Raw genomic sequence first — 14,512 nt, forward strand, 5'->3', positions numbered from 1 at the left:
AAGCTGACAACGCCATTGTGGGGTCCTGCTGCTCCTTTTGACGCACATGGTCCACCACCTCTCGAAATGGGCGTCGGATCAGCCCCTGCCGTTCAGCCAGCGGAGGTGGTACATTGAGCCCCGCGATGAAATAGGAGTTTAGGAGGACCTCCGGCGTAAAATTTCTCTTCTCCTCTAGGCCCTGGGCATATCTCTCCAGGGATCTCTCTCCCTGGGGAGGAAACGGAATCTTGCCCCTCCTCATGTCCTCGATGGTCGACTGCCACCATCGCTCCTGGTCACCCAACTGGCTACTGGCGGAACAAGACATAGTCGACTGTCTGCTGGGTTCAAATTGGCTGGTTCGTTCTGTCACGTTACGCTAAATAGAACCCAAGCGCAGACAGTACTTTCACAAAACACGGTTTATTTATAAACGGAAAACAAAGACCCACGATGGGGCAAACAAACAGTAACTCAGACAATAACTAGACTTGACCATAAATAGAAACTGGAACTTTCACAGACAGATCACAATACTCACAGAACCGAATGTTAACAAGACGAACCAGCACTGAGGAACAAACACCGGGAGCTTACATAGAACACATCACAAAAGGTACAGGTGACACTGATGAACATCAATACTAACGAGGGAACAAGGGGCGTGGTAAGGACACATGATCACAATCACAGGTGACACTGATACAACATTAACAAGGAAACGAGGTAAAACACAAGACAATGCCAACACATAGCCCAAAACAACCGGCCATGTGTTTGCACACAAAACAAGAGACAAATACATGACACTCACGTCATAAGAACAGTTTTTTCCCTTCTGCTACTGGTCTCCTTAACAAGGCCTTGAGCTCTCAGTGACACTGGCTTTAAACTTGAACTTATTGCTATTGTTGCACTTTGGCATATTTGCACCATTGCTTTATTGGATACCCCATGTGGGCACATTTGTGGTGTTATTATAGCATGTACCTTATATGTTGTATGTTATATGTATGCACCTCCTGCCAAAGTAAATTCCTTGTCTGTAAATATTCAAGGCGATTAAAACCCCCCATTCTGATTCATTCTGATTCATTCATTCTGATTCCATTCTGATCTCGGCCAACTTTTTAATCCATTATTTTACTAGGAATCTTTTGAACATTGCACAATTCACATGTTTTAACGATTGCTACACATTGGATTTGATTAAACAATCTTCAAAGTTATAGGCTCTTGCTTTACTGAGCATTTGCTTCATACTCATACACTGTGGTTTGCTTAATTTTACAGAGACTTAAGTTGTTGAAGGTAGAACTGCAGCAATTGGCTCCAAATTACACAATCATCTAAAGTTGTATATTAAATGTGGCTCAAACCCATTATCTCTGTATCAGAAGCCTGTCACTCATCTCATTGCGCCACTGTGAAGTTGTGCTTTTGCTAAGATGCAGAAGGCCCATAGTTCAAGTGCATAAACCAACAAATATAATGACATAAAGCAATCAAATTTTTAACTATGATTTCAAAAGATTTAAGCGTTTTGGCAAAAAAAAAAAAAACGTATATTTCTGGAAAACTAGCTCTGTTCAAACTTCTCATGTACCTTCAGGACATGGTGTTGATGATCCATTCTAAATTTTGGTATCTGTAAAAATCGGTATCTGCGGATTCAACATGACACAAGGAATGCATTGATACCACATTTATGCTTTTCTGACAAACTGTTCAAAAGTTATTGGCCAAAATAGCCATTTTTACCAGATCTCATGACCTGTAGGTGGCGCTGTTCCCAACTTTGGCATGGACACTCAGATCATGGTTTCGATGAAGCGTACCAATTTCCGTTTCGATTGATTAAACTTTGGCTGAGATACAGCCTCTGAACCAATTTTGGGTCAACCTCGTTAAGTTTGCAACATCATGACTTTTTTTTTAACCAGTATGGCATGAAATTCTGTTGAGTCATTTCTGTGCAGCTCAGTCCAAAGAACATTTGAGCAAGTGTTTGGACAAAATTGGACAAAATTTGAAGGAGGAGTAGCAAAAAAACTGATTACTGTACTTTTCAAAATGGCCACTACTGTAATGGGCGGAGTCTTGATGTACAATATTGATTGCAATCATCATAATGAGTGGATTCAGGTGTATTAAGTTTAATTTTTCAAGATCTAAGGGTTCAAAAGTTATAACCATTTTAATGTTGAATTTTTGAACTGGTGGTGGCGCTATAGAGTTGGTTCTAGAGACTCAAAATTTGGTCAAATTGGTATTCATGACCATCACTAAAAGTTTGTCAAATTTCATAATTTTCCTACTTGTGGTTCATAGGGCTGCCACTGACAACCATTCTGGGTGAAGAAGAACAATTAATTTTACATAAAACCACTGCATGTTGTATGTGATAGCTTCAGATGAGACCATTCTTAGGCACAATGCCTGGAAAAGATGCAACTTCTGCATCTTTTCCTGCCACAGTACCTCATGCGGTCTGGGCACGTGTCACACTGAGTTGCGAACCCACGACGCTGAGCATCGGGATACGTGGTGTAACACGCTGAGCTAATCACTCAAGCATGTTCACCAGCCTGCTGATTAGAGGTTTCAGTGTGAGAATGAGTTCACAAAAAAGTTTCATGACTCGTTAACCAGATTAGCATGCTAAGCTAGCTTAATACTAATTTAGCTTATGACGTGGTACATCCAATCCTGGCAAAATAGATATCCTCGGATTCGACATGACACAAGGAATCGATAGACACCAATTTTATGATTTTGTGACAAACTGTTCACAAGTTACAGCCTGTGAACCAATGTTGGGTCGACCTTGTTAAATTTGCGACATCATAACTTTTTTTTTCAAGTATAGCAAAAAAATCGGGAACAGTACTTCTATGCGGCTTGGTCTAAAGATAATTTGAGCAAATTTTGGACAATTTTGGACAAATTCTGAAGGAGGAGTAGCGAAAAAACTGTTTTACATTCGCTCCAATATGGCGACCAGTCACATTGTTGAAAAATAACATATGAGATATCGTTGAAATTGACATAACCCAAGGAATATATTGACATAAAGAAATCAAATTTCAAGCAATGTTAGCAAAAGTTATAAGCGTTTTTTCAAAAAACAATGATATCTCTGGAACACTAGGTGGCGCTGTGATCAAACTTCTCAGGTACCTCCGGGCCATGCTAATGGTGATCCATACCAAATTTGGTGAAGAAATTTCAAATAGTTTAAAAGATATTGCAAATTATGACAAAATTCAAAATGGCGGACACGGGGTACATCCCACCATGGCAAAATTGATATCCACGGATTCGTCATGACGCAAGGAATCCATAGATACCACAATTATGATTTTCTGACAAAGTGTTCAAAAGTTATTGTCCAAAATAGCAATTTTGCATATCTCATCACCCGTAGGTGGCGCTGTTCCCAACTTTGGCATGGAACCTCAACACATGCTTCCGATGAAGTGTACCAATTTTCGTTTCGATTGATCAAACTTTGGCCGAGATACAGCCTCTTAGCCAATTTTAGGGTGGACCTTGTTAAGTTTGCAACACTATAACTTTTGAACAAAGATGAATAAAAAAAATCGAGAACAGTACTTTTATGCGGCTCAGTCCGAAGATCATTTGAGCATATGTTTGGACAAAATTGGACAAAATTTGAAGGAGGAGTAGCAAAAAAACTGAATACTGTACATTTCAAAATGGCCACTACTGTAATGGGCGGGGTCTTAATGTAAGGGGTTGGTTGTGATCAGCATGATGAGTGGAATCAGGTGGACTAAGTTGCATGTCTCTAGATCAAAGGGTTCAACAGTTATAACCATTTCAATATTGAATTTTTGAACTGGTGGTGGCGCTATAGAGTTGGTCCTAGAGGGTCAAAAATTGGTCCAATTACTATTCATTAGCATCACTACAAGTGTGCCAAATTTCATCATTTTCCTACTTACGGTTCATAGGGCTGCCATAGACTCCATTTGCGGAATAATAATAATAATAATAATTAAAGCTGCAAGCAGCCTTACGGGGCCAAGCCTTCAATGGTTCCATGGGTTCAAAAAGTACTTAAAAATACTTTGCTTTCAAAACTTTAAAATAAACTTTAATAACCAAAGTATTCTTACTTATTAACTTCTTACCTCACAGAAGAAATGAGTTCATCCAGCTGCTAAGGTTCAGTAGTTAAAAAGAGAATGAACTCAAAATAAAGACTTTGCATATAAATGAAACCCACGTTATATTTAATAGGAAGACAGAATAGTACAATGCTTTTCAGTATGATAAAGGAATTGAAATGACACAACTTTATAAAGTTGTAAGACAAAGGACTTGAACCCACACTCTCTGGGTCATATGCCTGTCACTCATCTCATTGAGCCCCTGGGAAGACATGTGTTTCCATAGATGTAGAAGTTCCATAGTTCAAATGAGAATCAACTGAAAATGAAGATTTAGTATTTAAATGGACAGCATGTTATGTTTAATGAGTTTAGTTTATATTATTGTGATTCACTGTTAGGTGGTTGTCCTGCACCTTTAATAAATAAAGTTAGTCCAAGATGCAGTGTATAGATTAATAAAATATTATATTACAACATATTTTCATTTTTACAATTATTACTTAAGTTCTGTATTGATTACGAAGTTTTGTCATCATCTAAAGGTTCTAAATGGTTTAGATTTAGTGTATTTAACTGATTTTGTACTGATGTTCCTCATCTCTATTTGTTAAGATTAACAGGTTCTTGTAGGAATCTTACAATTCTGGACTTTTGGTACTACTTAGGATATTGAACTGCACTAAAGGAGAGAATGTTTTGTCCTAAAGTCTGGAACAGGTTTCCTGATAATGTTCACTATTCTGACAAACAGTCCTAGTTTAATTGTAGATTAAACACATCTCTTTAAACAAGAATTCACGCAATGCATTTTATAATTTTGTCATTTTGTTCTATTAGATCTAATACATATTTTTATGTTCTATTTTCAGTTTCTAAATTGTCATGGGCATATTAGATATTATGTCATCTCCAATTTGGATCCAGCCTTGTATGAGGATTTCAGATGATACTAACTTCTGTGAAGAGATGATGCCAACTCTGTTTTAAAGTTGACATGAAATCAAAATTGACCCTATTAACTTTGTTAGTACATATAACTTGTCTTGTGGTGAACAATTAATCTGTGGAAGTTAATGCTCAGAAAAAATACAAGTACTCCACAGCGACTCCTGGGGTCACTGTTTCACAAATGGAAATGTTGCATAGTGTGCCTTTAATGTAATACAACACTATTAACTAAAGCTTAAAACAATTATTGAACCTGGTCTTTAAACTGTAGAAGTTTGTCAGTTTATAAATCCATTAACACCATATACCTAGCCTCTCTTTGTTCTGCTAATGGTCACAATTGTGACCTGACGAATAATCAAGTTTTTTGTATGGACTTTGATATATTTTTTTGACGTAATTGATAAAGATTGTTTAATATCCTTATAAATTCATACATGTTATCTCAGGGAAAAGAAATTGGAATTACATGGGTTAACTGCCGTATGCAACTTTAACCTATATTTTTGCTATAAGTACATTACTTTGACAGTCACCTTTGATAATGTCTTGTACAATTATGTTTTTTTAATGCTGCCTAGAAACAATATTGTGGGAGGTGATAAAAATGTGAATTAAAAATAAGTTATTTTTAGTTTAAATACCTTTGAGCACATTGGATAAAGTAAGCAAATTAGAGTGGGCCTTTTAAGAAGTGATTTTAAAGCACTATTGTTGCATATTTAAATCTATATAGAAAAGAATACTAACCGTTTCTTTAGTTATTCACAATGACACTTATGGTTACACTACTTGCTTTTCCCAGTATGGTTTGTGAAACTAAACTTAGTGCCTAGTTAAGAATGGCTAGAAGAATGCACGCAACTTTCCAAATGTAAGATAAGCCCATGCAATAAAGGTCACATATTCCAAGAATTGACACATTTGCTTTAATAAAATTGAAGAAAAAAAACGACATGAAACAACATTTAACAAAGCTTTGCCATAAAAATAAATAAATCAGTAGCATTTCAGAACATAATGGACAAAATTAACCTAATTTCAATAGCTTTAGAAAATATGACTTAAATCAATATTTGCCATTCATTAAAAAAAAAAAAAAAAAAAAAAAACACTACCACCATTTCAATGGAATTACAATCCTGAAAACTACTTTAAACTTCAAACTACTTCAACCTTCTTCAAACTTTCAGGTCCAAACTTTCACAAGCCAGCTTAAACGTTATCTCGGCCAACTTTTTAATCTATTATTTTACTAGGAATCTTTTGAACATTGCACAATTCACATGTTTTAACGATTGCTACACATTGGATTTGATTAAACAATCTTCAAAGTTATAGCCTCTTGCTTTACTCAGCATTTGCTTTATACTCATACACTGTGGTTTGCTTAATTTTACAGAGACTTAAGTTGTTGAAGGTAGAACTGCAGCAATTGGCTCCAAATTACACAATAATCTAAAGTTGTATAACATGGGGCTCAAACCCACTATCTCTGTGTCAGAAGCCTGTCACTCATCTCATTGCGCCACGGTGAAGTTGTGTTTTTGCTAAGATGCAGAAGGTCCATAGTTCAAGTGCATAAACCAACAAATATAATGACATAAAGCAATCAAATTTTTAACTATGATTTCAAAAGTTTTAAGCGTTTTGGCAAAAAAAAACGTATATTTCTGGAAAACTAGGTGGCGCTCTGTTCAAACTTCTCATGTACCTTCAGGACATGGTGTTGATGATCCATACTAAATTTTGGTATCTGTAATAATCAGTATTTGCGGATTCAACATGACACAAGGAATGCATTGATACCACATTTATGATTTTCTGACAAACTGTGCAAAAGTTATTGGCCAAAATAGCCATTTTTACCAGATCTCATGACCTGTAGGTGGCGCTGTTCCCAACTTTGGCATGGACACTCAGATCATGGTTTCGATGAAGCGTACCAATTTCCGTTTCGATTGATTAAACTTTGGCTGAGATACAGCCTCTGAACCAATTTTGGGTCAACCTCGTTAAGTTTGCAACATCATGACTTTTTTTTTAACCAGTATGGCATGAAATTCTGTTGAGTCATTTCTGTGCAGCTCAGTCCAAAGATCATTTGAGCAAGTGTTTGGACAAAATTGGACAAAATTTGAAGGAGGAGTAGCAAAAAAACTGATTACTGTACTTTTCAAAATGGCCACTACTGTAATGGGCGGAGTCTTAATGTACGATATTGATTGCAATCATCATAATGAGTGGATTCAGGTGTATTAAGTTTAATTTTTCAAGATCTAAGGGTTCAAAAGTTATAACCATTTTAATGTTTAATTTTTGAACTGGTGGTGGCGCTATAGAGTTGGTCCTAGAGGGTCAAAATTTGGTCAAATTGGTATTCATGAGCATCACTACAAGTGTGCCAAATTTCATCATTTTCCTACTTACGGTTAATAGGGCTGCCATAGACTCCCATTTGCGGAATAATAATAATAATAATAATTAAAGCTGCAAGCAGCCTTACGGGGCCAAGCCTTCAATGGTTCCATGGGTTCAAAAAGTACTTAAAAATACTTTGCTTTCAAAACTTTAAAATAAACTTTAATAACCAAAGTATTCTTACTTATTAACTTCTTACCTCACAGAAGAAATGAGTTCATCCAGCTGCTAAGGTTCAGTAGTTAAAAAGAGAATGAACTCAAAATAAAGACTTTGCATATCTGCATTAAGTTTAATTTTTCAAGATCTAAGGGTTCAAAAGTTATAACCATTTTAATGTTGAATTTTTGAACTGGTGGTGGCGCTATAGAGTTGGTTCTAGAGACTCAAAATTTGGTCAAATTGGTATTCATGACCATCACTAAAAGTTTGTCAAATTTCATAATTTTCCTACTTGTGGTTCAAAGGGCTGCCACTGACAACCATTCTGGGTGAAGAAGAACAATTAATTTTACATAAAAGCACTGCATGTTGTATGTGATAGCTTCAGATGAGACCATTCTTAGGCACAATGCCTGGAACAGATGCAACTTCTGCATCTTTTCCTGCCACAGTACCTCATGCGGTCTGGGCACATGTCACACTGAGTTGCGAACCCACAACGCTGAGCATTGGGATCCGTGGTGTAACACGTTGAGCTAATCACTCAAGCATGTTCACCAGCCTGCTGATTAGAGGTTTCAGTGTGAGAATGAGTTCACAAAAAAGTTCCATGGCTCGTTAACCAGATTAGCATGCTAAGCTAGCTTAATGCTAATTTAGCTTATGACGTGGTACATCCAATCCTGGCAAAATAGATATCCTCGGATTTGACATGACACAAGGAATCGATAGACACCAATTTTATGATTTTGTGACAAACTGTTCACAAGTTACAGCCTGTGAACCAATGTTGGGTCGATCTTGTTAAATTTGCGACATCATAACTTTTTATTTCCAGTATAGCAAAAAAATCGGGAACAGTACTTCTATGCGGCTCGGTCCAAAGATCCTTTGAGCAAATTTTGGACAATTTTGGACAAATTCTGAAGGAGAAGTAGCGAAAAAACTGTTTTACATTCGCTCCAATATGGCGACCAGTCACATTGTTGAAAAATAACATATGAGATATCGTTGAAATTGATATAACCCAAGGAATATATTGACATAAAGAAATCAAATTTCAAGCAATGTTAGCAAAAGTTATAAGCGTTTTTTTAAAAAAAACACTGATATCTCTGGAACACTAGGTGGCGCTGTGATCAAACTTCTCAGGTCCCTCCGGGCCATGCTAATGGTGATCCATACCAAATTTGGTGAAGAAATTTCAAATAGTTCAAAAGATATTGCAAATTATGACAAAATTCAAAATGGCGGACACGGGGTACATCCCACCATGGCAAAATTGATATCCACGGATTCGGCATGACGCAAGGAATCCATAGATACCACAATTATGATTTTCTGACAATGTGTTCAAAAGTTATTGTCCAAAATAGCAATTTTGCATATCTCATCACCCGTAGGTGGCGCTGTTCCCAACGTTGGCATGGAACCTCAACACATGCTTACGATGAAGTGTACCAATTTTCGTTTCGATTGATCAAACTTTGGCCGAGATACAGCCTCTTAGCCAATTTTGGGTGGACCTCGTTAAGTTTGCAACACCATAACTTTTGAACAAAGATTAATAAAAAAAATCGGGAAAAGTACTTTTATGCGGCTCAGTCCGAAGATTATTTGAGCACATGTTTGGACAAAATTGGACAAAATTTGAAGGAGGAGTAGCGAAAAAACTGAATACTGTACATTTCAAAATGGCCACTACTGTAATGGGCGGGGTCTTAATATAAGGGATTGGTTGTGATCAGCATGATGAGTGGAATCAGGTAGACTAAGTTTCATGTCTCTAGATCAAAGGGTTCAAAAGTTATAACCATTTCGATGTTAAATTGTAGAACTGGTGGTGGCGCTATAGAGTTGGTTCTAGAGGGTCAAAAATTGGTCCAATTACTATTCATTAGCATCACTACAAGTGTGCCAAATTTCATCATTTTCCTACTTACGGTTCATAGGGCTGCCATAGACTCCCATTTGCGGAATAATAATAATAATAATAATAATAATAAAAATAATAACAATAATAATAATAATAATAAGAAAACTAATAGATACAATAGGTGCCTTGCCCTTCGGGCTTGGCCCCTAATAGTAATAATAATAAGAAAACTAACAGATACAATAGGTGCCTTGCCCTTCGGGGCTTGGCCCCTAACTAACAGATACAATAAGTGGCTCAGCCCCTTCGGGGCTTGGCCCCTAACTAACAGATACAATAGGTGGCTCAGCCCCTTCGGGGCTTGGCCCCTAATAATAATGTATAGCACACAGGGGTGCCCAATCCTACTCTGTGCAGTACAGTCTATCGGCAGGACTGGGCACCCCTGGTCTTTAATAATGGAGTTTGCAAATTTGACTCATTGGGAGTTTTTGGTGAACTGACAGCTACCTCTTGATTTTGAGTTGAACTGCGACACATCTGGCTGCCATTTTGGAGTATGGCCCAAAGGCTTTGATTAGGTAATTCAGTTGTGTTTGATTAAAAATGGTATTGCAATCTTCAGGGAGGGGGGCCTCCAAGAGTGTAACTGCGTCCCCCCTCTACTTAGTAGGCCTTTCCACCTGTCGAGGAGCTCCTTCAAGGTATGAAGAATTTCAACTGATTTAACTATGGAGAAGTGAGACACTAAAAGAAAAAATTGGCGAAAATGGCCCACAGAAGGCATTCTTACAAGGTAGTGTGATCGAGCGGTCTAAGGCGCTGGATTAAGGCTCCAGTCTCTTCGGGGGCATGGGTTCAAATCCCACCGCTGCCAAGAATGCATTTTAGAAGGCACCTGTGAAAAGACTGGAGAAGTGACACTGCTTGCTCCCAGTCTCTTCAAAACTCAGCCGTTTTTGCTTTCCTTGGCCGAACTCGGCGGGCTTCAGAGCCTGACGATGAAGGTCCATACCCAACAATTTCTCTATTTCTGAAATTTAATGGCCAGAGAATGGCCCACTAGAGTGGCCAAACCGGGGTAGCGTGGCTGAGGGGTCTAAGGCGCTGGAATTAGGCTCCAGTCTCTTCGGGGGCGTCGTTTCGAATCCCACCGCTGCCAGCAGAGGTGTTAATGAGGGCCAGACACCTAAAGTGTGCTCTGAAAAGGTGCAAAAGCGGCTGAAAATATGCACGCTCTAAAATCAGAGACAACAATAACTTGCAATTATTATAATGACACTTCAAAAATGATTTTTATATATAATAATAATGTATAGCACACAGGGGTGCCCAATCCTGCTCTGTGCAGGACAGTCGATCGGCAGGAATGAGACTTGTTGGTGAACTGACAGCTACCTCTTGATTTTGAGTTTAACTGCGACACATCTGGCTGCCATTTTGGAGTAGCCAAGCCAGGGTAGCGTTGCCGAGGGGTCTAAGGCGCTGGATTTAGGCCCCAGGCTCCAGTCTCTTCGGGGGCGTGGGTCCGAATCCCACTGCTGCCAGCAGAGGTTTTAATGAGGGCCCGACACCTAAAGTGTGCTCTGAAAAGGTGCAAAAGCAGCTGAAAATATGCACCCTCTTGAATCAGAGACAACAATAACTTGCAATTATTATAATGACACTTCCAAAATGAATTTAAATATAATAATAATGTATAGCAGGACAGTCGATCGGCAGGACTGAGAGTTTTTGGTGAACTGACAGCTACCTCTTGATTTTGAGTTTAACTGCGACACATCTGGCTGCCATTTTGGACTATGGCCCAAATGCTTTGATTAGGTAATTCAGTTGTGTTTGATTAGAGATGGAATTGCAATCTGCAGGGAGGGGGGCCTCCAAGAGTGTAACTGCATCCCCCCTCTACTTAGTAGACCTTTCCACCTGTCGAGGAGCTCCTTCAAAGCATGAAGAATTTCAACTGATTTAACTATGGAGAAGTGAGACACTAAAAGAAAAAATTGGTGAAAATGGCCCACAGAAGGCATTCTCACAAGGTACCGTGGCCGAGCGCTCTAAGGCGCTGGATTAAGGCTCCAGTCTCTTCGGGGATGTGTGTTCAAATCACACCACTGCCAAGTCTACATTTTAGAAGGCAATTGTGAAAAGACTGGAGAAGTGACACTGCTTGCTCCTAGTCTCTTCAAAACTCAGCCGTTTTTGCTTTCCTTGGCCGAACTCGGCGGGCTTCAGAGCATGACGATGAAGGTCCAAACCCAACAATTTCTCTATTTCTGAAATGTAATGGCCAGAAAATGGCCTACTAGAGCAGCCAAGCCGGGGTAGCGTGGCCGAGGGGTCTAAGGTGCTGGATTTAAGCTCCAGTCTCTTCGGGGGCGTGGGTTCGAATCCCACCGCTGCCAGCAGAGGTTTTAATTAGGGCCAGACACCTAAAGTGTGCTCTGAAGAGGTGCAAAAGCAGCTGGAAATATGCACCCTCTAAAATCAGAGACAACAATAACTTGCAATTATTATAATGACACTTCAAAAAAGAATTTTAAATATAATAATAATGTATAGCACACAGGGGTGCCCAATCCTGCTCTGTGCAGGACAGTCGATCGGCAGGACTGAGAGTTTTTGGTGAACTGACAGCTACCTCTTGATTTTGAGTTTAACTGCGACACATCTGGCTGCCATTTTGGAGTAGCCAAGCCGGGGTAGCGTTGCCGAGGGGTCTAAGGCACTGGATTTAGGCCCCAGGCTCAAGTCTCTTGGCCCAAATGCTTTGATTAGGTAATTCAGTTGTGTTTGATTAGAGATGGAATTGCAATCTGCAGAGAGGGGGGCCTCCAAGAGTGTAACTGCATCCCCCCTCTACTTAGTAGGCCTTTCCACCTGTCGAGGAGCTCCTTCAAAGCATGAAGAATTTCAACTGATTTAACTATGGAGAAGTGAGACACTAATAGAAAAAATTGGCGAAAATGGCCCACAGAAGGCATTCTCACAAGGTAGCGTGGCCGAGCGCTCTAATGCGCTGGAGTAAGGCTCCAGTCTCTTCGGGGACATGAGTTCAAATCCCACCGCTGCCAAGTGTTCATTTTAGAAGGCAATTGTGAAAAGACTGGAGAAGTGACACTGCTTGCTCCCAGTCTCTTCAAAACTCAGCCGTTTTTGCTTTCCTTGGCCGAACTCGGCGGGCTTCAGAGCCTGACGATGAAGGTCCACACCCAACAATTTCTCTATTTCTGAAATTTAATGAGCAGAAAATGGCCCACTAGAGTAACCAAGCCGGGGTAGCATGGCCGAGGGGTCTAAGGCGCTGGATTTAGGCTCCAGTCTCTTCGGGGGCGTGGGTTCAAATCCCACTGCTGCCAGCAGAGGTTTTAATGAGGGCCAGACACCTAAAGTGTGCTCTGAAAAGGTGCAAAAGCAGCTGAAAATATGCACCCTCTAAAATCAGAGACAACAATAACTTGCAATTATTATAATGACACTTCCAAAATGAATTTAAATATAATAATAATGTATAGCACACAGGGTTGCCCAATCCTGCTCTGTGCAGGACAGTCGATCGGCAGGACTGAGAGTTTTTGGTGAACTGACAGCTACCTCTTGATTTTGAGTTTAACTGCGACACATCTGGCTGCCATTTTGGAGTAGCCAAGCCAGGGTAGCGTTGCCGAGGGGTCTAAGGTACTGGATTTAGGCCCCATGGCTCCAGTCTCTTGGCCCAAATGCTTTGATTAGGTAATTCAGTTGTGTTTGATTAGAGATGGAATTGCAATCTGCAGGGAGGGGGGCCTCCAAGAGTGTAACTGCGTCCCCCCTCACTTAGTAGGCATTTTCACCTGTCCAGGAGCTCCTTCAAGGCATGAAGAATTTCAACTGATTTAACTATGAAGTGAGACACTAAAAGAAAAAAATGGCGAAAATGGCCCACGGAAGGCATTCTCACAAGGTAGCGTGGCCGAGCGGTCTAAGGCGCTGGATTAAGGCTCCAGTCTCTTTGGGGGCGTGGGTTCAAATCCCACCGCTGCCAAGTCTGCATTTTAGAAGGCACCTGTGAAAAGACTGGAGAAGTGACACTGCTTGCTCCCAGTCTCTTCAAAACTCAAGATTTTGCTTTCCTTGGCCGAACTCGGCGGGCTTCAGAGCCTGACGATGAAGGTCCACACCCAACAATTTCTCTATTTCTGAAATTTAATGGCCAGAGAATGGCCCACTAGAGTGGCCAAAGAAGCGTGGCCGAGGCGTCTAAGGCGCTGGATTTAGTCTCTTCGGGGGCGTGGGTTCGAATCCCACTGCTGCCAGCAGAGGTTTTAATGAGGGCCAGACACCTAAAGTGTGCTCTGAAAAGGTGCAAAAGCAGCTGAAAATATGCATCCTCTTGAATCAGAGACAACAATAACTTGCAATTATTATAATGACACTTCCAAAATGATTTTAAATATAATAATAATGTATAGCACACAGGGGTGCCCAATCCTGCTCTGTGCAGGACAGTCGATCGGCAGGACTGAGAGTTTTTGGTGAACTGACAGCTGCTGTCGTGGCTAATTGCTGGTCTCTGGTCCTGATCAGTAGTTTTTCAGAGTCTAGTAGGAGTTAGTCTTCAAAAAGTTTTCAGAGTCGAAGTTCCAGGTCTCAGAAGAAGAACTTTATTGAGCAATTCAACAAAGTGAGATGGTCAGCTGAATCATCTGATCTTACAGTGGTTGAAACATAGATTTTATACATCTTTCTTATCGCCAGTGTCCAATTAGTGTTTGTACCGTTATCTCTTACACATTGCTCCTCCTTGGTATCACGCCACCATTAAGATCACATGCTCCGAGGCCTTATTTCTATTGGTGGCGGAGTATCACATGTATAGTTTTTTAAAAAATATTACATCATATATGTTTTTTAGTACTTTTCTGTACCTTGCACCAACGTCATCTATGCATTAAAGGTACTTTTCCAACTCTACATTGCCCTATGGCTAGGGTGACCAGATTTC

At 39.9% G+C, this 14,512-nt stretch overlaps 3 non-coding genes across 3 annotated transcripts; all 3 read left to right on the forward strand.

Moving 5' to 3' along the window:
- The first annotated feature begins 11,851 nt into the window (after positions 1 to 11,851).
- trnal-uaa (transfer RNA leucine (anticodon UAA)) lies at positions 11,852 to 11,933 on the forward strand. Its single transcript has one exon. It is a non-coding gene; the product is annotated as a tRNA-Leu (tRNA).
- An 872-nt stretch (positions 11,934 to 12,805) lies between these two features.
- trnal-uag (transfer RNA leucine (anticodon UAG)) lies at positions 12,806 to 12,887 on the forward strand. The gene has a single exon. It is a non-coding gene; the product is annotated as a tRNA-Leu (tRNA).
- A 583-nt stretch (positions 12,888 to 13,470) lies between these two features.
- Positions 13,471 to 13,552, forward strand: trnal-aag (transfer RNA leucine (anticodon AAG)). The gene has a single exon. It is a non-coding gene; the product is annotated as a tRNA-Leu (tRNA).
- The last annotated feature ends 960 nt before the right edge of the window (positions 13,553 to 14,512 follow it).

Source organism: Siphateles boraxobius, unplaced genomic scaffold (genome assembly GCF_051911475.1).
Source record: "Siphateles boraxobius isolate OS27281-9 unplaced genomic scaffold, OSU_SipBor_1 12, whole genome shotgun sequence".
Classification (NCBI taxonomy): domain Eukaryota; kingdom Metazoa; phylum Chordata; class Actinopteri; order Cypriniformes; family Leuciscidae; genus Siphateles; species Siphateles boraxobius.